Source organism: Schistocerca nitens, chromosome 5 (assembly GCF_023898315.1).
Source record: "Schistocerca nitens isolate TAMUIC-IGC-003100 chromosome 5, iqSchNite1.1, whole genome shotgun sequence".
NCBI lineage: Eukaryota > Metazoa > Arthropoda > Insecta > Orthoptera > Acrididae > Schistocerca > Schistocerca nitens.
In genome coordinates, this window is record NC_064618.1 from 277,239,827 (window position 1) to 277,253,438 (window position 13,612).

The window sequence follows — 13,612 nt, forward strand, 5'->3', positions numbered from 1 at the left end:
ACCATGTTGTTAAAATTACGAACAACTTCAATTGGAAAGACCACATAGATAATATTGTGGGGAAGGCGAGCCGAAGGTTGCGTTTCATTGGCAGGACACTTAGAAGATGCAAAACGTCTACTAAAGAGACAGCTTACACTACACTCGTTCGTCCTCTGTTAGAATATTGCTGCGCGGTGTGGGATCGTTACCAGGTGAGATTGACGGAGGACATCGAAATGGTCCAAAAAAGGGCAGCTCGTTTTGTATTATCACGTAATAGGGGAGAGAGTGTGGCAAATATGATACGCTAGTTGGAATGGAAGTCATTAAAGCAAAGACTTTTTCGTCGCAGCGAGATCTATTTACGAAATTTCAGTCACCAACTTTCTCTTCCGAATGCGAAAATATTTTGCTGAGCCCAACCTACATAGGTAGGAATGATCATCAAAATAAAATAAGAGAAATCAGAGCTCGAACAGAAAGGTTTAGGTGTTCGGTTTTCCCGCGCGCTGTTCGGGATTGGAATGGTAGAGAGATAGTATGATTGTGGTTCGATGAATCCTCTGCCAAGCACTTAAATGTGAATTGCAGAGAAATCATGTAGATGTACATGTAAATGTAACTCGTTGATTAGTTTTAGGGATTAATTAAATTTGTTTGAATAAATGTTTAATCTGGGCAGTAACCATCCTGAGATTGCATTGTTATAGCCAACTTCTCAGGAACCTTATATTCTCTATGTTGTCACTGCATCTCAACCGTTTGTGGTATGCAGCCTCAGGTGCCAGTCATTGGTTATTATACATCGAAATTAATATGAGAGCTATTTATTTATCATTCTCACCTCCTTCCCTCCCTTTTTTCCGGAAGTAATAAAGTCTCCAACATGATTATGTTATGTGTATTATCTAAATCAGGAATACAGAAATACAAGTCGCTGAGAATGAAATAAATAGGAAGTGCAGGGGACCTAAGACGAAATGGCTGCATGAAAAATGTGAAGAAATCGAAAAGGAATGATGTGATAGAAGAGGAAACATAAGTCGATTTAGAGGATATAGGGGATCCAGTATTAGAATCAGAATTTAAAACAGCTTTGGAGGACTTAAGATAAGGCAGGAGGGATAGATAACATACCCTCCAAATGTCTAAAATCATTGGGGGAAGTGGCGACAAAACAACTATTCACGTTGGTGTGTCTGGCGACATATCATCTGACTTTCGGAAAAATATCATCCACACAATTCCGAAGACTGCAAGAGCCGACGAGCGCTAGAATTACGGCTTTTTCGTAACTGACAACAAGCAACGAGGCCCTATGGGATTCTGACACAGGAGTGCCTTTTAGGGATGGATGTGGCTGGTCTTAATGTTTTACTTCCACGTTGGAGCAGATTTCCACCTGGGCTTTTCCAGAGACCCAGACATTTTGGATTTGACTAATTTTTAAGAAAGATAGTACGCCAGAATCTACATCCTAATCTCCGTCTTTTAACATTTTAGATATGCATCATGGTTTCACAGAAGTTCACACTGATCGCTCCAAACAAGGGAATTCCCTTGGCTGCTCTTTAGCGTTCCCTGACCATGCCACCAGGATTCGCCTTCCAGACGCGTATACCGCTTTCGCAGCGGAGCTCCACGCGATCCTGAAGGCACTGGAGCAGATGCATCGTATTCAGAGCAAACGGCTTCTCATCTGCTGCGATTCCCTTAGTGCCTTACAGTCATTGCAGAACCTGTACCCAGCTGAGGAGTTGGTCCGGCTGATATATGACCAACTGTAAATGCTCCAACGGCGGGGTAAGCAGGTGTCATTCTGCTGGGTGCCAGGTCATGTAGAGGTATCGGGCAATGAACAGGCTAATCTGGCTGCCAAGGAGGTATTTGATCTCTTAAAAAAAAATATAATGTAACTATTTTATTTTGAGGAAACACTCTCCTAGTAAATTTGTTTGTCCTTTGATTTATCGTGATCTGTTACTGATTTTTAGTGAAGTTAGTTTTTACGTTTAGCTTTCAAAAAAATACAAAAGAGATATAATAAGCAAAATAATGAATTTCGTAGGTTGCCAATTACATATTGTTTCTGGTTTTACCGAGCGCCAGGCTCCCTACAAATTACTGTAAATGCAATAGCGTAGTATCACACAGCTCTGAAATTATTACTATCACAGAAAATAGACAAGTTTTAATAAAATTATTTCACTGGAGTACTTCAATTAATCTCACTGAATATTTTTACATAATTTCTTCCGCTCCGGCTATCAGACATTGTGCTGTGAAAAAATATTTTTAAATGTACCGCGTAATGGCGGCTAATTGTTAACAATCAGAGATCACTGTTACTCGCTCCGCAGCAGCTGGAAACATGCTAAATAATTTTCATTAAATATTCTTTTCATAAGATAAATGTGGCGTAGGTTCTTGAAATAACACACGGAGATCACTTTATACTAATATATTCTTACTAGAACACAGTTTACACGATTAAATATTTGCAATTACGTTACGACAGAAACAAGTGCTAGCGCAGCACAATAGCTTGCGTACCTTATTCCAGCTAACACCAGAACGAACAGAACAAAACAGACTAGACAGAAGAATGAACATTGCATTGTGTTTTATACTCTTACAGAGATGATAATACTTCTTTTAATTACTTACACATTATAATCTCATACACTAAAAATAATGTCTTTTCTGCATTTATCGATATATATTGTATATTTTTACAGTTAAATCAATGATAAATCAATTTTTGCAATTCATTTTGAGTCACGTACAGTCATTTTTATTTATGTTTCACCTCGATAAGGGTGAATATTGCAAAAGGGACACTACACGGCCCCCTGGGCTACAAGGAAGACACTACTTAATGTTTGGTTCTTGTAGACCACGAGTGTCACTTTTCTTTCGTTTGTTGGTCACTTTCAGTTCACTTTACCGTGTATTAGTTCATGGGTACACATTCATTTTGAGTCTTTTTACATAACATGGCTGGGGACAGTTGCAATATAACAAGCTCTTCCATTTGGACGATGGCCGCAGGGAAACCCCAGAAAAACCTCGGCAGAGCTGACAGATTTAACCCTTTGTGTTACTTACATAAGTTGGTTCTACATGTTTTGGTATTACAAGTATTTATATCAAATATAAAATTTTCTGAAAAAGAAAGAAACATATAGTTTTATATGAAAGTGCAAATTTTTTATATTGTGTTGGCAATATTTTGAGTTTTTTTTATTTTTGTCGGCGAATTTCTCGTCGTGTGGTGTGGATGACGCTGTATGTCGCTACCGCGATGCCTCGTGTCCGTTGCCATGGAGCGTTGGCTGGAAACTGTTGTCTTCTTTCTTGTCCGTAGCCGGCGGTCAGGATGTGGAGTACGGAACGACGTTACTTTGTCTGCGTGGTGCGTCTGCATTGTTGCGCACCGCTCGTTGAAGTTTTCAGCACGGGAGAGGATGTTGACTCGTGCAAATCATGAAACAAATGCACATATGTTATAGAACGGATTTTGTTAGATGTTATGGCTGTGGGTAAGAATTGATTAGTCAACATTATTGCATCATCGAGGTACAGGCTCAGTTACTTGGTATTTTCGTGTTCGTTTGCACGTACTGGTGCTGAATGATGCAGGAGATATGATGCTGAAGTAAGCACTGCACATCCCTGTTGTCATTACTTCGTATGGAATATTTATGTTTCACAATTTTTGTTTGACGGCGTTCCACCGTAGTTGCCATTGCAGTAACGTCCTACTACGTGGCCCGTGACGTCATATTAATTGTTGGCGCACAGGAGGTAGCGTCCAAACTAAAAATGTTGTCTGTACAGTTTCGAACACACACTGATCACAGTTTTGTGTTTTCGGTCACTGCACACAGATATGTTTAGTTAATGTTTGTACCTCGCGTTTTTTTAGTTGTACAGCACATAAGTGTTCACTGTCCGAGTTGATCACTAATACAGTTCTCAAAGTTCGCACATCCTCCGCGAATACCACACACTATTATAGTTCCTGTTAGTATTTCTTACAGCATGACTTTCATACAGTTGCATTACATGATTACTGGTTTTTTGTTTATATCACATAGTGACACAGATGTCTGTTCGTTTACACAATATGTTACAATGAAATTCCACAGATCAAAAGCACTTTTGTTCTGATATTGCATACAATTAAGTGTTACATCATACATGCAACGGATTCTGGCCTGACTTGCAATACTTTTATATTTGAGCATCAATAAATTTGTCATAGGGTATATTCATTTGGGGATTACGACCGCTGCGCATGTGCTTGCTCCATAAGCTGTTAGCGTAATCGCGTATCCTATAAAAGATTTGCAACTGTCAAAAACAGGCTCTAAAGTAGAGCTCTCATTTAATCTCAAATATTGTGGCTAGACGCTTATACTTTCTCTTTTCAGGTCAAAGCACAGCATCACAGATGTCACATGGTATGAGCATAGTCTTTTGTATACACCATTCTGTTCATTGTTCATGTGACAGATTAGAATATTTAGTGCATTCTTTAAATAAACATTTATCCCACAGCATAATAAACTTTACAGATACTAACTCTAATAACCACTGAAAAACATCTTATACTTACTGATTATGTTTCTAAACAAATTCTATCATTGGACTGATGGTCCTTTAGCTTCTTTTTACTCATTTTTGAAGGCTGATGTGTAAATCATTCCTTGACATAAAGACAAAACATCTTACATACTAAGCACAAACAAAACATCAAATTCTTACAACTACACACAAATATATATTGAAGTCTGTGCAAAACCTACATATTACACAAAAATACGGTAAACCTTTCATGTCCTATTGTCAGGTACCACAAATTTCTTTAAGACCTTATAGGGATACAATCCTTTGATCTTCCCGCTCAATACATCAGCTATAAGGTAGCTACAACCGTGCGGTATTTGTATAATTTTAAAAGGTCCATTATACAGCATTTGCCATTTCTTGTTCTTCTTTGTTATGAGTGACGACTTAGGATGGTTTCTTATCAAAACTAAGTCGTTTATCTGATATGGGACTGTCCGTTTTATTGACTTGTCATATCGACTCTTTCGTTGTCTAGCGCAGTTCGTCATGTTGCTGATGGCGTCCTTTATTTTATCCTCTTGCCTTTTATCTGTGCGCGGCAATTTTGGTAGCGGCGTGATCCATTCATTTAGTTCTGCAGTACTAAATAATAACTCATTGGGCGTGTATCCGGTAGCTGGATGAAGTAGATTGTTGTGCATATTTTCAAAGACGGGTAACAATTCCGGCCACTTTGTATGTTGCTGATGAGTATATGTTCTGATAAATCTGTTGAGTTCCCAAAAAATTCTCTCTACGGGACTTGCTTCCGGGTGGAAATGTGCAACTAATATATGCTTTATGTTTTGGTCACGTAGAAACTCCTTCCACAGTTGACCAGTGAAATATCTATTGTCTGTTAGAACGTTTAGTGGTTTTCCTGTTTTCGGTATGAATTCTTTTGATATGCGTTGTATCATCTGTTTGGCAGTAGTGGTTTTCATTGGAAACAATTTCACATACCTAGTAAAGGTATCGTAAACAGCTAATATATATTTCATTCCACCGCGAGCCGTAGGTAATGGTCCTGCGATGTCCATTGACACAATTTGAAGTGGCTGTATCGGAATAATTGGATGCAGTTCTGTTTTGTTGCTTCTATTGTTGGCTTTAGCTTTCTGACAAACGTCACACGTTCGTAATATCTTTTGGACCACACGCTTACTATTCGGGATGTAACAATATCTTTGTATTATTGCTACACACTTCTGTATTCCTACATGTCCCCAGGCGTAATGCGTGTACCAGATAAAATTTTGTATGTATTTGTACGGGATACACACGCACCAGTTTTCTGAGGCAGTGTCATTTCTGTGGTACAATATGTTGTTCTCCACTTTGTACCGCGAATTTTCGCTGTTAGCTTGCTCTAATATTAGTGATCGTTTCGCTTTCGTCCAGGTATGATCTTCGTCTTGCAGCTGTCCTACATCCTTGCACAGGTGTAAATATTCACGACGGTATGGTTGAGACGTCATTAATAAAACTCTATATTGTGACGCTCGCTCGATCATTTCATCTAGCTGTGACATGCCTACTGGTAGACGTGATAAAGCGTCCGCAATGACATTATCTTGCCCTTTTATGTACATAATTTTTAAATTGTATTCCAGTAGTACTAATGCCCAACGGGCTAGTCTGGCATGTAATAGTTTGCAGGTTAATAGGAAGCTTAAGGCTTGGTGATCACAGAACAATTTAATTGACTTGCCATAAACATAATAATGAAATTTTTGCAGAGCCCATACAACACTGCTTCCATTTCGGTCACCGAATATGCTCTTTCACATTGAGTAAGCACTCGGCTGGCAAAAGCTATAACTCTTATTTCACTGTTCCCATTGGTTTCTTCTACTTGAAATAGACATGCTCCTAAACCATAGGATGAAGAGTCGGTGGCTATACAAAAATCCCGGGTCATATCCGGATCGTAGAGCATTTGTGCATTCACTAAGGCTCCTTTGACCTCTTCATAAGCTTGCTGACACTCTGCGGACCAGTTCCATGTGACATTTTTTCGCAATAAGGTGAGCAAGGCTTCATTGTTGAGCAGCTGATTCGGCACAAAACGTCGGAAAAAGGAGACTAGTCCGATAAATGATTTTAACTGTTTTTTGTTTGTAGGCTGTGGAAATTCTTTGATCGCTTGTATCTTCTTGGTATCAGGCATTATTCCGGAAGGTGATATGATGTGTCCAAGGAATTTAAGCTGATCCCTCCCAAATTTTGATTTTTCAAGATTTGCAGTTATTCCTGCTTCTGCGAGCTTATTTAACACTCTTTCCGGGATTTCTATATGTTCTTCCCATGTGCTTGTGGCCACTAGAAGGTCATCCACGTAAAGAGTAACTTTTTCTAGCAAGTCTGCGCCCAGCGCTCGGTCCAATGCCGTAATGAATACGCCTGCGCTTACGTTGAGTCCAAAAGGTAACACTTTGAATTGATAACTCCTTCCATTGAAAATGAAGGCGGCGAATTTTCTAAATTCCTTGGTTAGCGGGATTTGCCAGTAACTACTTCGCATATCTATCGAGGTGAGATATTTGACTCCATAGAATTTCTGTATTTGTTCTTCTAAATTCACAGGTCTCGTCCTAACGGGTACTATAATTTTATTAATGTTCCTGGCGTCTAGGACAAGTCTAATTTTTCCATCTGGCTTGGCTACAACTACCAGCGGACAGCTGTACGACGAAAGCGATGGTTCTATTACACCCCATTGCAGCATTTTTTGTATTTCTTTGTTAACTGCCTCCCTTTTCGTCCACGGTACTGAACATGATGCTTGGCAGAATATCGCATGGGGAAACACATCTATATTATACCTATACCCTTTGATGATTCCAGGTTTTTCAGAGAAAACATCACTGTAGTTATTCAATAACTGTGCGAGCTGCTTTCGTTGGGATTCAGTTAGATAACATGATTCTTGTGCTTTATTGTTAAGGGTTTCGGTCCAGCGAAGCATTTCGTTGTGAGCTACGTCCGAATAATATTCTCCCTGGCCCCTTAAATTGCTGCTTAATTGAAAGATGGGCATCTCTTCGCTTTTTACTCGTACGCTCGGGTAATCTTTACCGGGTGTACTTACTGTTCGTGTTAAATCCAGTACAATCTGCTTATTTTCATTCAGTAGGGAGATCTTCCCGCTGCAGAAATCAATTTTTGCTTTCTTCTCGCTCAGGAAAGCTCCCCCCAGGATGCAGGTTACTCTCAATCCTTTGAATACGAGAAAGATACAGTTTACGTTATCTTCCCCTAGGCATAAATCTACCAGCACCTGATACTGAACTTTTTGTGCTTGTGCTCCCATGGCTCCAATGACACAGCAATTTTGTACAGGAAATGTCGGTAAGTTGCGGTTTTGGCTCAAGGTTTTGAATAGATCATAGCTCATAACATTAGTAGTGGCACCTGTATCTATATGTATTTCTACTGGCAATTCATTAATTCTAGCTTTTATGATGGTTTGTACTTCAGTTATTTCTTTTTTGTTACACTGGTTTGATTCCATAAGTAAATCATGTTGTGTACTGTTTCCATCTTGGTACCTCAGTAATAATATATTATCTTGTGTATTGTTTATAGGTGTGCCCCCTGTTTTTTCGTCTACCATCAATTGGGAGCTTATTGTGGCCGTTGCTCGTTTGACGGTCTTGAACTATGGTGGTTTCCGTCAGTGGGCATTTCTACTATCCTTACGCTGCTATTCGAGTCTGTCCATGTTTGTGATATTGCACTAGTATTATGCATAGAATTCCTATTGTCACACTGGTACTGGTTACCGTTAGGAGGCGGTGGTGGTGGCATAGAAGTTTGCATCCACTGCACCGGGTAAGTGCGGTTGTTGGCACTACTGCTTTGTTGTGGCCATTGACCTTCATTTCGACGTTTGTTATTGTAATTATTATTACTGTTACTGTAGCCGGGATGTCCTCTATCTTTCCACCTACGTTTTTGATTGTAAGATGGTTGACCGTTTCCGTTCTTCCTGTTTTGTTCTGCGGATTAATCTTCCTTTCCATTCCCGTGGCTTCCAAAATTGGAATTGTTGTTGCCATTTTTAAACTTGCGTGGTGAACCATTACTGTTCTCCCGGTCTTCATTTATCCTATTTTCTTCCTGGGAGAGATCGATTTCGTCCAGCGCAGACAAGTACCGTTCCAGGTCATTTTCTGGTACATTTATTAATTTGTCTCCTATATGACCGGGCAATCGTAATTTTAAGATTCTGATCACATCACGGGCTGATATGGGGTCATCCCAATATCTAGTTTTGTTGATATATTTTTCAAAATATTTACGGAGTGTACCCTGTTTGTGATTGTACATTTGCGTTCTTGAATAGCCTTAGACCAGTATCTGTCTAGGAAAGATTTTTCAAATTGTGCCAGGCTATGGCAATTTTCTATGACTTCATTTGCCCATAAGGCAGCGTCGCCTTGTATATGTGCGATTATGAACTGAATTTTTTGGCGTTCATTCCAGGCACTCGGTAATACATTTCGGAATCCTTTTATGAAGATTACCTGATGCACTGTCTTCTTTTCCGCGTTAAATACTTTGGAATTGTCTGTGTTTTATTAAGCTTTCATCAATGTTATTGCTTGTGGAAGTAGAAGCTGCCCCCACGGGGTTATGAATAGGAATGCTTCCTGAAAATTGTGTGTTTTCTCTTTCCGAATGGCTTTTTTTGTTGGTATGAACTGTACGTAATGTTCTCATTACCGTACACGTTCCTAACAGGCAAGCCACAGTTGTTGTTAAACATTTGCAAATGTGCACGCTCGAGTTCAGCAATACTATGTGTCACTTCTTGTTGCCACAGCGGTACTGGCAATTTGTATCTCGCCTCGCTTTTTTCACCTGCGAGTGGTAGCGTGTCTACTGTGGGTTGTTTACATACAGCTGCTCCGTTAGTTACTTTTTGCAGAGCAGACTGTATTTTGCTTTCTACACGTTCTGTGATCTGCCTTTCTTTTTCAGTGAGCCAGTCATGGAACTCTTTTTCTACTTTCTGGGCTTGATCATTTAAATGCGTTTCTATGGGTTCTGTCGTTGCAAGTTCGAATTACCAGGAGATCCCAAAGGATAGTCTGGTAGCCAAGTTTGTAGACTATTTAGCCGCGATATAATCACGTTGCCCGGGGTGCACCACGTGGAGGCTAGTCTACTAAGCAGTTGATTTCTGGAACTGTTAAATCAACGCACACGTACTGGTTACCGGTGCTATGTAATATCCTGCCCCCGGACCTGCGTAGGAAAGCGGCCCTACTGCACGAATTCAGAAAGATTGAGACAAAACCGGAACTACCAATTAAAGAAGAATTCTCACAACTGCGACACACTCGATTGAAATCAAGAAAGCCACCCATACGCACAGCTGAGCAGCTTCAAAATAATAACTATGACCACATGAAACAATGGAGACTAGATTGGAACCAAAAGACCTGGTTTGAGAGCTATAACTGCAACATCTCTGGAATGGAACTAACACGGAAAACATGGTCCGCGTTAAATCGAATACGTACTGGACATGGCAGGTGTGCGGATTCACTACGCAAATAGGGAAGAGCGATGTCACCAGAATGCGACTGCGGTGCCCCTAGACAGACGATCCAACACATCCATGGTGAATGCTCCTTGCGAGCATATGCAGGGAACTGGTCCGAGTTCCTGGAGGCATCCCCATCGGCGCTAGAATGGATCTCAAACCTCGATATAACCTTTTAACTGACCAATATAAACATAAATTATATTTATGATTGTTATAATATTTTAACGTCTAACACTTGATGTATTAATGTTGCATGTACAGCCATACGCTAAATAAAAATAAATAAATATATGGTTTCTTTTTGTGTCATTTCTGAATTGTCCATTCGGTTCGCAAGCTGTTATACTTCGTCCCGGATGACTGTGTGTGCCGTCTGAAGCGTTTGCACATCTTGTGCTATGTTGCTTACAATGTTCGGCAGTTCCGCTTGGGCTTTCTTAATTCTGTCATTTCTGCATGTATCTTTTCGAACATTGAACCTATACTTTCTATTAAGACCTTTTCTCTTAAATCATTTTGTTCCCTTATCTGATTGACTAGCTGTTCGTTCTTTTTCTCTAATTTCCGTAAAAATTCAGCAAATGGATCCAGTATTGGTGAGCATACCGGTGTGGTAGTTCTTCTAATCATTGGAAAATTATCACTAGCCCTGCTAGTAGTACCTATCGGTTTTACTGTTTTCGTCTGCTGGCTACTTCCTGGCATATCACCGGAAACTACATTGTTTACATTTTCTCCCCCTCGATCACTATTAATATTTAGTAAGTCAGTGTCACTAGCCATATCGCTCAATAATTGCACATTATTTGTAACATTGGACACATTATCTGGTTGCAAATCTAACACACGTCCAACTTTTCCCATAGTGACGATAACTTTCACTGGTCTAACTACAAAATTGTTCCAAACTACAAATGCGGACTAAGTTCACAAGTCAAACTGCTTATTGTTTCCAAAATCACACAATATTAATATCTACACCACTGTACACCATGTACCATCTATGATACTATACTTTGATGATACGGGCCTATGTAGCAAGCTTTTATACATAGTGGTCCTTACCTTGATTTCTTTTTTCTTTTCTTTTCTTTTCTTTTTGCTATCTTGTCCTCTCAGGGTCTATGCAGTTCTTCTACGCTTTCCTCGTTCAAGTTTATACATGAAATGGAATTTGATAGACATTAGAATACATACAATACAAGTTAACAATTACATACATACAAACCCTAAAAAAATATTTTATTTTTTCGGGCCCCACGTAACAGGGCGCTATTTATTATATCTCTTTAAAAAATATAATCCAACTACACTCCTGGAAATGGAAAAAAGAACACATTGACACCGGTGTGTCAGACCCACCATACTTGCTCCGGACACTGCGAGAGGGCTGTACAAGCAATGATCACACGCACGGCACAGCGGACACATCAGGAACCGCGGTGTTGGCCGTCGAATGGCGCTAGCTGCGCAGCATTTCTGCACCGCCGCCGTCAGTGTCAGCCAGTTTGCCGTGGCATACGGAGCTCCATCGCAGTCTTTAACACTGGTGGCATGCCGCGACAGCGTGGACGTGAACCGTATGTGCAGTTGACGGACTTTGAGCGAGGGCGTATAGTGGGCATGCGGGAGGCCGGGTGGACGTACCGCCGAATTGCTCAACACGTGGGGCGTGAGGTCTCCACAGTACATCGATGTTGTCGCCAGTGGTCGGCGGAAGGTGCACGTGCCCGTCGACCTGGGACCGGACCGCAGCGACGCACGGATGCACGCCAAGACCGTAGGATCCTACGCAGTGCCGTAGGGGACCGCACCGCCACTTCCCAGCAAATTAGGGACACTGTTGCTCCTGGGGTATCGGCGAGGACCATTCGCAACCGTCTCCATGAAGCTGGGCTACGGTCCCGCACACCGTTGGGCCGTCTTCCGCTCACGCCCCAACATCGTGCAGCCCGCCTCCAGTGGTGTCGCGACAGGCGTGAATGGAGGGACGAATGGAGACGTGTCGTCTTCAGCGATGAGAGTCGCTTCTGCCTTGGTGCCAATGATGGTCGTATGCGTGTTTGGCGCCGTGCAGGTGAGCGCCACAATCAGGACTGCATACGACCGAGGCACAAAGGGCCAACACCCGGCATCATGGTGCGGGGAGCGATCTCCTACACTGGCCGTACACCACTGGTGATCGTCGAGGGGACACTGAATAGTGCACGGTACATCCAAACCGTCATCGAACCCATCGTTCTACCATTCCTAGACCGGCAAGGGAACTTGCTGTTCCAACAGGACAATGCACGTCCGCATGTATCCCGTGCCACCCAACGTGCTCTAGAAGGTGTAAGTCAACTACCCTGGCCAGCAAGATCTCCGGATCTGTCCCCCATTGAGCATGTTTGGGACTGGATGAAGCGTCGTCTCACGCGGTCTGCACGTCCAGCACGAACGCTGGTCCAACTGAGGCGCCAGGTGGAAATGGCATGGCAAGCCGTTCCACAGGACTACATCCAGCATCTCTACGATCGTCTCCATGGGAGAATAGCAGCCTGCATTGCTGCGAAAGGTGGATATACACTGTACTAGTGCCGACATTGTGCATGCTCTGTTGCCTGTGTCTGTGTGCCTGTGGTTCTGTCAGTGTGATCATGTGATGTATCTGACCCCAGGAATGTGTCAATAAAGTTTCCCCTTCCTGGGACAATGAATTCACGGTGTTCTTATTTCAATTTCCAGGAGTGTATTTTATTTTGAGGAAACACTCTCCTAGTAAATTTGTTTGTCCTTTGATTTATCGTGATCTGTTACTGATTTTTAGTGAAGTTAGTTTTTACGTTTAGCTTTCAAAAAATTACAAAAGAGGTATAATAAGCAAAATAATGAATTTCGTAGGTTGCCAATTACATATTGTTTCTGGTTTTACCGAGCGCCAGGCTCCCTACAAATTACTGTAAATGCAATAGCGTAGTATTACTCAGCTCTGAAATTATTACTATCACAGAAAATAGACAAGTTTTAATAAAATTATTTCACTGGATTACTTCAATTAATCTCACTGAATATTTTTACATAATTTCTTCCGCTCCGGCTATCAGACATTGTGCTGTGAAAAAATATTTTTAAATGTACCGCGCAATGGCGGCTAATTGTTAACAATCAGAGATCACTGTTACTCGCTCCGCAGCAGCTGGAAACATGCTAAATAATTTTCATTAAATATTCTTTTCATAAGATAAATGTGGCGTAGGTTCTTGAAATAACACACGGAGATCACTTTATACTAATATATTCTTACTAGAACACAGTTTACACGATTAAATATTTGCAATTACGTTACGACAGAAACAAGTGCTAGCGCAGCACAATAGCTTGCGTACCTTATTCCAGCTAACACCAGAACGAACAGAACAAAACACACCAGACAGAAGAATGAACATTGCATTGTGTTTTATACTCTTACAGAGATGA